Here is a 13,874-nt window from a genome sequence, read left to right on the forward strand (position 1 = left end):
CCCTCTGTAAATACCACTCTCATGCATTTTCCAAAACATTCTCCTGTGCTCTTGCTAATTTTAGCCTCTATACACCACTGAAAAGGTCTCTTTCGTACCCCCACAGGTATTTCATGTGCCTGTAAACTCAGGCAATGCTCACTTAACTATCTTCATTTTTATAACAGAATCAAGACCTAAAGACCCACTGTTAAACTTCCGGTTTAGGCTTCTTCCTAAAAATAGTCCTTGGCTTGCCTGTGGGCTAGAGACATGATTTCATACCTGCTATTCATGGAACTTCTTTCCTGACCATGAGCACTGCCTGGTTATAACCCCTCCTAAATGCACTTCCTTAAGGAGACTTCTGAAAGATAAATGATGGGTGTGATGTTGCAAGCCTGAGGTTGCTTTGTCAACAAGGAAGAGGCTCTTCGTCCCCATGTGTGAGTGTGATAGCCACTGAGCAAAACGTAGCATTATTAATACAGGTATTCCCAGAGACCCTGCATTTCTACCACCCCTATTTTACATTTGCTGCCTCACACTGCCAGTGTTTCCTTTCTTACCAGAGCTGTAATGCAGTAGCCCCATGTCTGTAAGTCTGGGAGATAGCTGTTCACATCCATGCTGCCGTGTTAGAAGAAAACACATTTGAAAATATGGTCCTTGTGATGAATGAGAATAATTCTTTCATTTTATGCTCTGGGAGCTATAAGGCTCCTGAAGTGCTTTGTACTAGCAGCAGAGATAGACTGCTTGAGCTGTATTGGAGGGCAGTACCTCTTAGGAGCACAAGGGCTGTGGAGATGCGATAGTTCTGAACAAGAAGAGGGTGCTCTGCTCTCTTTCTTGACCTTCTGCCATACCGTACTGTTGGGGGGGGGGGTTCTACCAAATCTTGATCAAATCTATGTTCGGCATAGACATTTCAGCATTAGATCAGGTCAGAATAGTGCCACAGTGACTGGTTTACTTCAGACAAGGTGTGAATGAAGTGACATTGCTGGTTAGTAAAAAAAAAAAAAATCCCTGTACTTTTTTTTTGATAGAAGCCAATATCCTTGCACCCTGTTACTGGCCAGATTGCCATTGCTCATCCCTGGAAAGTGTTTGATACCAAAATCTAAGTGATGGTATCATTTAAGAAGCAACAAAACCGTTATTCCCATAGCAGCTGTTGGAAAGTTACCTTGATGGTACAGAGGGATGGTGTCTGAATATGAGATATTGTCCTGACCTATAGACTTTGCCTTTGTTGTTTGAGTAACTCAGCCCCTCATACTCATCTGCCTGGTCTCATAATCTTATGGTTAGTGTTACAGTGTTTTCACTTGAAAGTCCCATTTCCTGGAGTCATGTTTTCATCTAAATCTCAGCTTTCACTTTAATAACAAAAAATAAGCAGAAAAAAGAATGAAAGAAGCTTGCAGGTGTGACTGCATTGGTCACAGAAGAAGGCAATAAATAACAGTTCTATATCATTTGTTTTAAAGATAGTTTCCTATCACTTTTCAGATATGAATGCATAGGAACTCATAGGTATTTGAATGCAGGTATTTAACAGGTCATATATAAGGTAATGGGACAGTATTAGCAACTGAAGCACCAAGATGTTAAGGCTACACAAAAAAGGAAGATGATTGCTGAGATGGAAGCAGAATCAAGTTACTTGCATCTTAAATCCAGCTTTCTCATAGCTGCTTTGCTGGAAAAGGAACTGATAACTTTATAGCAGTGAAAGACGTTATTTGCAAGATTCGGGTTGGGGACGGTGAGAAAAACAGAACATTAAGATGTTAAAGTTGCAACAAAGCCTCAGTTCTTTAACAAAATGTCATCTATGTGTGACAGAGGAACAAAGTCGTTAATGAAGCTGGAAGCCTATAAAGTGGTGACTTCATTGTGTTTGGGACAATTTCAGAAAGCAATTCCTCAATACTTGCTGGAAGAGCAGTTTTTCCACTCCTCCTTAGACGGGGAGCCAGAATGGTCTTTCCCAGAAGTGATGAAAATGAGCAGCTTTAGCTGGAACTCTCTTGACACTTTCCAGCAAAAGGACTCTTCCAATACAGCCCCATCAAACAAAAGCATGATTGTTCACAGGCCCATAAAAATACTGCTTGCAGATGTCAAGTGAGCAACTTTAAAAGAAGAAACCAGGTTTTGATAGATGCCAGTCTCTAGTCATCGTCAGGCTGCCGTCACGCTCTGATGATTCATACACAAATGTGTATCGAGAAAGGCCGAGAAAGCTGTGCATGATGTGCGATTTCCTTCCGTTGCCTCTCCGAGGGCAGCAGTTCACATGTGGCCCAGCTGACCTTTAGTCTCCAAAGGAAGGAGAGACTAAAGGGCTGACAGAGGTGTGTATTCAGGAAAAGAAAGCAGTGGAGATTATGTTTTTTTTGTTTTTCTGGGACTGCTTGTGTTTCATGCATTGGTTCTTTACAGATTAAAGTGGGGGGGAAACAAGGCTCAGGGTTGTCTCCCAGCCTTGGCAGAACTCTTTCATACTTGATGCTGTTGCTTACAGTGTACGAGCAGCTCACCACTTGCAAGAAGCCAAGACACTAATGGGACAGAAAATCCCACACAGCTCATTTTCGTTCTCTAAAGCTGACAAATTCTATCTGCAGCAGGATGCAAACAGTTGTTATGATGCAGAGTGGAGGTGCTGCGGGAGTCTTCCCTCCAAACCCAGGCCAAGCTGCAAATCCCGGTGCAAACACACCCTTGTGGTTTTATTACCTGCTAAAGACCTACTTTCTCCACTCTGACCTCAGAGTCTCTAGCTTCGTGCACAAACACGCGGAGGTCACCAGCGAACATCAGGGCCCTCTCCCAGGAGCCTGTAGAGGTGAGCAAGCACGCTTGCTTGGGGGACCAATTCAGAACTCCACTGCCTCAAATTACAGCTAAAAACAGTAGCAGTACAAAGGAACCACAGGGTTCTGCAACAGCATTGATGCTAACAGCGCTGGAGTTACTGAGAAGCCAACGGTGTAGGAGTCAGTTGCACCCTCTCCTGCTCCCCACATGTCCTCAGGCTTCCTGAGACTGGAACTTTGGCCCCTTCAGCTGGTCTCTATGAGAATCCCTTTGCTGTCAGTACAGCCTCACGATACCTTTTAAAGAAAGTCAGTATTATAACCATTGCAACTACTTAAAAGTTAAGTTTTACTCCAGTAAGTAAAGCTTGTAGGAGTCAGGAATACAATCCAGGATCTGGTCCCATGGCATCTGACACCAGGCACATCAGATGGAGAATAGCAGACATTTGATAACAGCAGGATGCTGTATTTTTGGTCACATATCTCTTGTTTGCAAGCAATTTCTGCAGTTATAGAGCAGGTGGCACCCTGAAACTTGATAACACAGAGTTCACCGTTTTTGTCAGAAAATACGAGCCAAGGGAACGTGCCTGGAAGGCAGCAGCTCCCTCAGTTTCCATGGAAGAGGCCATTTCCATTTCACACCAGGTGAGCAATAACGTGTGTTACCCAGCAGAGAGCACTGCAGACCCAGGAAGGGTTCTGGTCTGGGGGGAGGATGAATTGATCATCATTTTAAACTGGATTTTTTTTTTTTTTTTTTGAAGGGGGTTTCTTCTCCTTCCTTCCCCATGCATTTTTTTCTGGCAAATGAATATAGCAACAAGTCAAACCAATCACAGCTTTTCAGGAGAAGTTGAACAGATCACAGCCAATGTCATATGAAAAAATAAAAACTCGTCAGGATACGCACAGGGTCAGAGCTGGGTGTAGGGCTGCCAGCCACAGTCATCTGAAGTGTGAGGGTTCGTATAAAATGCTGAGCCTACCTTTAAAGAGCATGTGGCCTTAAAAATAACATGATCCAGGTACCTTGGTACCTCATGATTTTGGTACAGAAATAATTAGAGAACATGTTCTCAAACATTTCTTGGAAAATATAACAAAATTTTGCTTCTCTTGCTTTGAGATGAAATTCAGCTCAGATAATTTTCCTCTGGAAATTGAGCTTTTAAGATCATTGGTACTTGGTGTGGAATAACAAGACTAGTGTTTTGAAAGAGCAGAGGAAATCAAGGCAGCAGCGAAACTACATATGTGATAAATGAATTAAAATCTCTGGAGAGGTCCCTGTAGACGTACTTTAAAGAACTGTATTTACATTTGATATTTGTTCTGTGATGCAAGATAGGCATGTGCCTGTTACCGCATCAGGGAGGAGAACCAAACTCTGAGGTTGGCCACGGTTTTCTTTGGAGTCCCCTTCTGTGCCTCATTTATTTACCTGTAAGTGAGGGATTAAGTTTTCTTTTCACTGAAGTTAGGAGTCCTTTGGACTAGAGAGGCTTTTATTAAAGGCTTGGATGCTGATATATTGCACAAATGAAGATAATCCAAACATTTACAGATTTCCGTAAACATCGTGAATTCTATTATCTTTACATTTCTCCATATATGCTACTGACTTACATTTTGATTAAGGTATGATTTGAGATAATTGGTTACTCAAAATACTTGCTTATTTCTGAATAATAAGCAGTTAATAACATCTGCTGTTGAAGCCAAGAACTATTATAGATTCAAGAAAAAAACTAGGCTAAAAAACCCCTCAACATCTCTTTTCTTATGAATTACTAGACAGAACTGACACTAAAAAAGAGGAAACCATTCTTTACACATCACATTGCACAAAACATCCTCCCAGGATCTCTGTTGAGGGGAATGTGGGGTCTGGTGCTGGCGTAGCTTTCTTGGGCAAAGAACTCCATAGGAAAAAGATAATTTAAGAAGTTCTGCATCCACACAGATGGACATCTTGAATTCATTTCTTTTGCAGTCTGTTGTCAGCAGAGCTCCTGATCTGGCCTGTGTACCGTTGTGCAGACAGTAGCAGTTTTGTTTAAAGGAAGCCCTCCAGGTCTGATTATGCAGATTGGCTGCAGAGCCCCTTCCTCGCCCAGTACAAGGCTGGCTGTGCGATGTGTGTTCCACTGCAGCAGGGAGTATTAAGGGGTTGTTTTCTGGTATTTAGTGGCTCAGGCCTTTATCACGAGAGGGTCACATCGGAAGATGCAGCACTTGTCTTGGCTGAATGCCATCCTGGCAGCCCTGCACCAAACACAAACCTGGAAGCGGGTCAGTCACTTCCAGCTTCTCTAATGTTTCATGAGCCAGCGGACACAGTAAATAAACCTTGTGAAGCCGAGCGGTCTTTGCACCTTCCCCTGGGACACTGCAGTAAACGCCCACACAGTTGCTGCCTCTCCAGGAACAAGATTGTCGTGCCAGTTACAGCACAAGTGCCGAGCTTCTCCCAGGCTCAGGAACTGACCTTGGGGGTCAGCTGGGCACCACCGTGTTCGAGTTACACACAGGCACACGTGGGTGGAGGCACTCATCCCCACATCAATCCACGTTATAGCACAATCAGTATATCAAACTTCCCTTTCCTTATTGCAAGTCTTTCTTTGCTGTGACTATGACTCGGTAGGATCTGGTCATTCGTTGGTCAGATTGCTGTCACAGTGTACTCTGTTTAGCCAGATCTTTGATTCATGATGTTGTGTCAGAGTATAGTCAGGAGAGGGTTTTCTAAGCAGTAGATCAAACTCACCTATGATAGCACTGAGATCAGAGAAATGGCACTAGCAAATCGCAGGCCAGATTTAGTGATGATTCATACAACAGAAAAAATGTGCCACCCACCTAATTCTTGTTTGTTCTCCTGAGTGTGCTAATTGTAGCTGCTTCACTTGGTTAACAGAACTGAATGAACAGCGCCTTTGGCATCAGTGTCATGAAAATCACTTGGCACGTTGAGACCTCCCTTTGATGCCAGGTGGTCTGTAGCTCTCCTAGGATGTCTTGCTGTTTTGCAGACGTGTTGCTGAGGTCTGTAGGTGTGGGGTAGTTTCTCACCTGCCCTCGGTCCTGGAGGGATCCTTGTTTTATAAATGCCAATGCCTTAACAAAAACCAGAGCAGCTCTCTGGATTGGGACAGCAGCAAACAGATGTCTCAGTCTTGTGACATGCCACATCAGGAGCAAAGTTCTTCCCAAACTAAGTCTTCTCACTACTGTTATCTGCAGTGGACCTTGGATTTTTTTTTTCCTTTCTTTTTTTTCCTTTCCCCTGATGCAACTAAGATGAAGCAATACTTCTCTTTTAAATCTTTCCTCTGTACGTGTTTCTTCTGCTGTGAACACAAGGAGCTAGTCAATAATTAATAGTACCATCAAAACATACCCTAATGGCTCCTGTGCAGGTGCCCAGGAAGATGTGAATTTACACTGCTAGTTGCATACAACAACGTATTTTTTCCATGTAAATTCAATTTCATTTTTCCATCCTGGTATTTCTTATGGTACAAGATGCTTTTTTTGCAATTGATGTTAGATCATCTGAAAGCAGATTAAAATAGTCTTCCTGAAGAGGTGTTTGTCTTTTGGAGCTGGACATAACAGAGAAGGAAATGGCATCAGTAAAATCTTAGTGGTTTAGTTACACTGGTATAATTAAAAAGGAAATATGTTTCCACAGGTCACTGACCTGATGAGTTTTTTAGTTTGTCATATATACATGGCACAATGGGGTTTCTGTGGCTCAGTATAATGGAAATAATAACAACAACAAAAATAAATAAAAAGAAGCAGAAAAAAAGCTAATTCAAACAGAACAGTAAATGATGCCATGTATGTACAATCTTCTTTTATAATTCATCTTTAAAGGATATGTTTCTAGTCTAGTTGCTGAATTAGTATTTAGCCATCCATCTCTTAACTCTGACATTTATTGACAAAATAAAAAGGAATTCAAAGCTTCTGTTGGATTGCATGGCTGTTTCTCCAATTAATGTTATCTGTAGCGAACTTCTGATCTGAGTCATAAAAATGAAGTCTTAGTGAGTGATGCTTTTAAACTGAATCATATCCATCAGAGTAGCTATTTCTGCCCTTTTGCTTTCAAGAGAGTAAGGGTGAATTCAAGGTAGAGAACAGTTGACAAAGAAAAACACCATGTTTTTCTGCAGAGTGTACAAGATTTGGAAAGATTATAGATGGGAGAAAGCACAGATAAATGGCAGTTCAGATTTTTGAACTGGTGGAAAGTAAGGAAAGTAAGGAGAAGCTTCCCCTGTTTGTCTTTCAGAAACACATAGTGACAGCTTTCCTCTCCAGCTATAAATATTCCTAAACTCCTGTCTTGGATTGTAATTTCTAATATGCCTCCTTGAAAGTGCTAGCTTGTACCTTGCAATGGGAGCATAGTTCTGCACACCATATCATAATTTATAGCAGTGTCATACACATTTGTTCGTGATGACGAATGGGATCCGTGGGGCACACTTGCATCATTAATGCTATTAATTTCAGTGTGACTCAGGCCAGGTTTGCTCTTTGCCAGTGCAGCTCTCAGTCAGAGTTTCTTTCCAAAGTAACAGTTCATCAACTCTCCCCTTGTACTTTGAAGTTTCTGAACACCAGCAATGCAATTTTACTTTCTGCCTCAGTTCTCCTACACTCTTACTTCTTCAATGTTATACAGCTCCTATGTAGCAACTAAGCTTATAGCATTGCTGCCTAAATGTCATCCAAGCCTTTGTGACCTTTCTGGGTTTAAAAAAAAAAAGTATGCATTTTACCCATACCAGGTCCCTGTGATTTTTGCCAGACTGAAAATCATGCTTACAGGTTTGCCAGTTCAGAGGACAGACTGAAAAATGCATTTATTTTAGCTACTTTTTTAGGAATTGGGCTTGAATCCCAGCAATCCTGTAATCGTTAATTTTGAGTAATCCCAGCCCTGAATGCAAACAGAGCTGTTCTTTCCCAATTCAGTTGAGATTTTGAAACCCACAGCTTAGAAATACTAGTTACTGCAGGTTTTAAATAATCTGTAATGCACAAAAATGCATTCCTTTACAGGAATTTCACTTCATGTGTTACAGCAACAAATCTTTTTTTTTGTTTTTTTAAGAGTTGAGTTTTCATAACTTCTTGACAGTAGGAATGTCACTCCATTAGCCAGAGACCAGATCTCCTTTCTGTCCTAGAGATCAAACGTGGAACAGTGCCCCAGTGTAGCAACAATCAACACCGGTTCCATATCTGCATTTACAGCATAGACAAAGCATCTCCTGGGATGTTATTCACTATTCACTTACGCCTTTGGTGGGCTGACTTTAACAGCTGGTGCTTTCTAATTTAGGGCAGGTCCAGGGAGAGGTAGACTGATGTACAAGCAGAGGTGTTAAGGGAATGGGGAACTGAAGTTCAGAATGATACTGCACTCCCTCATGCCAGGGCTCAAATCAGTTGTGGCAAGTTGGAGCAACTCATTATCCACGTCAACTTTAGCCATAGGCCAAAACTTCTTATTGAATAGGAAAATCTTAAAATACATCAAAAATGCATTTTTTTTTCCAAAATGCAAGAGTAAAGTAAGCCACAGGCACTTATGTCTTCACAGATGGTCATGGATGGTGGAACCTGACATTAGCCCTGAGGACATTGATCTCTTGTGGTTCCCTTTCTTGGGAATGAAGATTCTTGGTGGTTAATAAACCAAGGATCTGCTAAGTTTTACTGCCATGGTCTCACTGCAATGCTTTCCTTCCGTACAATACTCCATGGCTTTACATGAGCTCCAGAAAGCTTTAAAATAACATCTGTATGTTAGCGAAGACTTTCATAAATGTGTCACTATTTTTCAATACTAAGTGAATGAGGAGTTGTAAAGTTCTATATGACAGGAAGGGTGTTACATTTATGCTGAACTATCTGCTTGGGTGTTTACATGTGCCTGTAGAGGGAGATGCATGTTATATTAAAAATAATATAATTTTAGCAAGATTATATTATATAGGGTGGTAGCTTTTAATGGAAAGTGCTGACCTCAGGGACACCTTGGGGAAGATGTTAGCCCAACTTTAAACTAATTCTGTGTTTGTTCTTCATGCAGTTTTGCACTCAGAATTACTTTTATCCCCTAAATCTGTGCATGCTCAGTATCTTTCAGTTATAATTTGTTTTCCCCACCAAGACACTCAGCAGCAGTTCAGGGAGACTTCACAGGCTTTACAGGAGAATGTGGAGCTTTATTGAATTAAATGCTCCATATCTGACTATCTCATGAAACCCTATGTTGCTGGATGCCATGGGAAGAGGAAGTTTGCTTAGGACTCATTTTTGCCTTCAATTCTGTGCATTAGACAGCAAAAATATCCCAGCATTCTCATCGTTACCCACAGTCTTGTGCTTGGATCTTCCTTGGCTGTCACCAGAAAGTAGCTGCCACTCTGTGTTGAGTTTAGAAATTCCAGGGAAAGAAGATATACACATACAAGGGGCTGCAATGAGATGACTTCACCTGTAGGTTTTTCTGCTTGTATTTTCTTCTTTGCACGTACACAGAGAACTGTGCAGGCAGGAGCTGTGGTTGGTTTACATGCGAGTGGAAAGCCGTCCTTAACTGCACGTACATAAGCTGAAGCTGTGTTGTCACTTAGACACCCAAAGATGTGTGAAGTACTCCAAATAAATGAGAGAAAGTTCCTCATCTAGTGTGCAGGGGGCAAACTGAGCTATCTTTAATGTTTGTGCAGTTTGTGTAGCCTAAGAAGCGAGGTCAGAGAGAGATGGGATTATGATTTCTGTCACGTAACCCCAGTCTAGCAACTCTAATAGAAGAGCCCATTAATAAATATTTTTCTCCTTGATGCAACAAAGAACTCAGCCATCTGGAATAAAAATGAGCATTCAGGATCTTCTAATCTCATGTTAGAAATAAATAATATCTGCCCCAGAGCTTCTGTCTGGAATTCAACTAGTTGTACAAGGCATAACCTTGCTGATAACTAATACTGTTATAATGACTTAAACAAAGTTACCGATTACTTCTCTGAAGTTTACACTGGCTTTCTTTTCATTCTAGTACATCAGTAATTAAAGCTGTTTTGAAATAGCTTAGTGCAGCTGGATTTGTGTGCTGTTTGGGGTGGTGTTTATAAGACAAAATTATCCTTGTGCAGAAGCCAGCATCACACAAAAAACCCATTTGCCTTACTCAGGTGGTTCTAATCTGAAATAATTACTTGAATAAACAGTTTCTGCCTGACACCTTTACCAGATTTCCCATGGGATCTTACATAACCTCTGTCCATTATGAGAATATTGTAATATGTAAGGAAAAGAGGTCATGGGATTCATCCACCTTATTTCTAAACTGTTCCAATGGAAGACCTCATTCAATATTAAAAAAATAAATCACACAAAATACTTAGCAGTGTTATTCAGTCTCTCCCTAAGTGATTCAACTAAAATGCCATATATGAATGTGGAAAATATTGTTTTCAGAGCACTTCTGGAGAAATACCTTCCTTCTGCCTGAAGCTCCAGTTTTCTTTAGGTCTTGCTTCTCACTGGTGCAGAGGTTCAGACAGCCACTGCAGGACAGTTTGTTAGGCAGAGGCTAGCTGTCCCCAAGCAGCCACTGGGACAGGTCTGCAAACTGTCCCTGCATCTTTAGGCATTCCTTCATCCTGCTCCCCATCCGAAGGCCAGGCAGGATGGCCTTGGGGGGGTGGAGCCAGCAGGAAGCTATGTAGAGATGGATGTTCAGATGCAAATCCGCTTATCTCCCTGGTATTTACACCATGAGAACTAACCTGATAAACTCAGTGCCTATGTGAAAGAGAGTCTGGCAGTTAAAGCACAGACCATTCCAGAGCAGAAGAATATGGGATTTACTCTGGAAACGAGAGGAGCACGTTGTCTGGAATGTTCCTTCCTGCTTCCTCTCCGCAGTTACTCCCGCTCGCAGCTGCTTGCTCCGGGCTGGGCTGTAACAGCCTCTCTCTGCCCAGCCTGCTGCAGCCCTCACTGCACTGGCCAGGGCTCACCCCCAAAGCAGAGAGCACCCAACTCAGCGCTAATCACTACCTGGAATGTGAGGACAGGGGCTTTATTGCTAGTGCAGATTGCCTTTTTCATTTTGGGTTGTTTTTTTGTTTGTGTTTTGTTTTTTTTTTTTTTTCCTTTGCCCTTTTTACCTTCTTCCCCTCCTTGACAGCTGTTACTTAAGTACAGCTGGGAGGGAATTGATATCAGCCTGGGATAGGTTTAATTGCAGTCAAGGTCTCTATACCTTTAATCCTTCATTTCCTCCCTCCCTGCCTTCTTTGGGAGGGGGTTCCCTAGGGAATACCCCATTTTGCATCCTACATGAGAGCTGCTTCTTCTCAGATGATGCTTCTGCTGACCGTGTGCTGGTACCCAGTGATTCCCTAGACCAGGCTGCCTGCCTGCCACAGCTCTGCTGCCTGTAAGTCATTTGTGGGTTTCTTGGGCTTCTGGGTCTGTTAATATCAAAGTTGTAACAGCAGCTTCAGTCCTCACGTTTTTGCTGCTCAGGCATCCAGGTCTGCTAGGAAGTGCTGCTATGAGCAAATGGAAGGGAGGATAAATATGCACTGATTACAAATTAATATTTTACTGTTAGATTCTCAGAAGCTCTCTGCAAAGCAAAACTGGTTGTCACTCAAAGGCCCTTCAGTCTTGTGGTGCTACAAGGAACACCAGCGGCTTTTTAACTCACCTGTCATGGCACTTCTCAACCAGGTTTAATGTCCTCGAGTCACAACACCACTCAGCTGCTATTTCAGTTAGTCTCAGCTGATGAGGTGTTTTCCCTCGCATCAGCCTCAGGAATATCTTGAGTCAGTCCTGTAGTGATAGTCTAGCAGGATCCTCATGGGTACCGCTCCTTCCCGCAGCTGCAAAGTGCGGACAGTAACATCTCTAACATTTAGTCATATCTGGATTAAGCAGTTAAGCCCCAGCTAAGCTTCTTGGAATGCAGTGTCCCTCTCCTTGGCTGCCCTACAGAGAAGGTTCTGTGCTTTGAGAAGTTGTTTCTGTTCCTCTGGGAGAAGCTGCCTGCCCGGCCTTATTGATGGGCTCAGGGTTGGACAACGGCCAGAACTGGAAACTCCTGGAGGATGTTGGTGCTGAATCAGTTGTGAGCTTCACCTTGTGGTATCCCCCCACAGCAGGCAAAAGCTTGTAAACATTTTAAATTATTATAAATATCCTCACTAATGAGGTAAGCTTGTGTACTTAACCTAAAATTATCATGTGTGTGCTGGGAAAAAGGTTAGAACAAACAGAATAAGTGATGCAGGCAGAACTAGGAGAAGCAGACTGAGACTTTGTGGAGGTGGTTTGCTTTTGGAATATCTGGGACGCAGTGTTCAGAGTTGGTGAAGGGGCGGGGAGGCAGGGATGTTGTTTTCTTCCTCCACTTCCATAAATCACAGCTTTAAGTGAAGGCAACCTGAAGGGACCCTTCAATAAGCCTTTCCTCTAAGACTCCACAATTAAATCATACTTGCTAATTCCAGGACTGAAACTGTGATCTTGCAGAAGTAGGCACTTGGCAAGCCTGGCTTTTAGCTCAGTTCAAGGAGGTGCTTAAGCAAGCATGTTTCCAGCTCACACATGCTTGTAATACTTTCATGCCTTTTGAGAAATCTCTGTAAGTATCTGTCCAGTAGCACAAACCATGTCTTAAAAACTCAGCCTTGAGTGCTGTGCTGACAAGCATGGTAAAATGAAAACCATTAACTATGCAGGAGGCAAAGAGGGACAGGTAAATGTAAACCAAAGTCAGTAGCAGGCCAACCTTTACCAGTGGGATACTTTGTTTATAGAGAAGACTAACAGGATTACAACACTTATTTTCTTGTTTGTACTGTGGCAGCTACAAGAAGTCCTGGTTATAGACCAAGACTCAAGTGTGCTGTGTGTGATACGAACATGGGGCAGAGGAGAAATCCAGAGACCATACAGCTTGAAAAGCAAAGCGGTCTAAAATGAAAAAAAAAAAAAAAAAAAAAAAAAAAAATCTCAAAGTTGGCAACATCTATGAAAGGAAGTTTATTCTAGATCATCTTGGACTCTTGATCACCTTTTCCTAATTTTCCTACAACTCTGTGTAGTGCCCAGTGCAACAGAGCCATCATTCTTGCCTCTGCTTCGGAGGTGCTTCTGCAGTGTAAGCAAGCATGTATGAGCCAAATTTGTGTTTGGAAACAAATCTGGGCCTTCCCTTCAGCTAGGGAACACCCGAATCTGCCAACTCAGGGCTCGAGGCGTAGGTGTCCTAGAACACAGTCAGGTATCGTGGTGATACTGAGGCTCTGCTGTGCTTGGGCACAGAGGAATGGAGCAGATCACTAAATACTCCATGTAGTACGACATTCTGCCTCAATAGGAACATCTGCTCTATATTGCTGCATGGAATTAATAAACAGTAACAATAAAAAACCCCAAACCCACTCAGTCTTTTTTATACCAGTGCCCAGCCACAGAGTAAATGACCAAATTCCTCCCCAGCGAATTAGAAATTTCCATCTTGCCTATTTTGATTATTGCTTTTGTGTTGTTCACATGCTTTCCTTTTTAAAAGAGCTTCTGACCCAGTGATTCTCAATTATTTATTTGTGTCTTTCTGTCTTCCCTTGCTTTGTGTTTCTGCTCCTGTCAGGAAATTTTGCAAGCTGTTGCATCATCCCTTTTTCCTGTCAATTGTCTTTGCTGCTTGCCCTGGTGAGGCTGTGCTTGCAGGAGCTGGGTAGTGCAAGCAGCGTGTCAGCGTATTGCAGGAGCAGCTCTGCTTCCGGCTCCCTCCACTCAGTTCCTGTTGACTTTGTTGACTTTAATGCCCAGAGCACGCTTCAGTAGAGGATTGCAAAAGGATTTATAATGAATTACACTCACCACAGAAATACTCATCGTGTGCAGAAAGTGTTTCTAGATGGCTGCAAACAGATCTAAAACTGGTTCTGCTCAGCCCCAGCTAAACAGCTCACCAACACAAAGGTGCTAATTTGCTCCATTCCA

General features: G+C 42.4%; 1 long non-coding RNA gene across 1 annotated transcript; it reads right to left on the bottom strand.

Moving 5' to 3' along the window:
• Positions 1-835: 835 nt before the first annotated feature.
• Positions 836-11,750, bottom strand: LOC116964631. Its single transcript, XR_004408850.2, has 2 exons — positions 11,569-11,750; positions 836-6,424 (listed from the first exon to the last, which is right to left on the bottom strand). It is a non-coding gene; the product is annotated as an uncharacterized LOC116964631 (long non-coding RNA).
• Between the last annotated feature and the right edge of the window lie 2,124 nt (positions 11,751-13,874).

This window comes from Tyto alba, unplaced genomic scaffold (genome assembly GCF_018691265.1).
Source record: "Tyto alba isolate M040663 unplaced genomic scaffold, T.alba_DEE_v4.0 Super-Scaffold_19, whole genome shotgun sequence".
Lineage (NCBI taxonomy): Eukaryota > Metazoa > Chordata > Aves > Strigiformes > Tytonidae > Tyto > Tyto alba.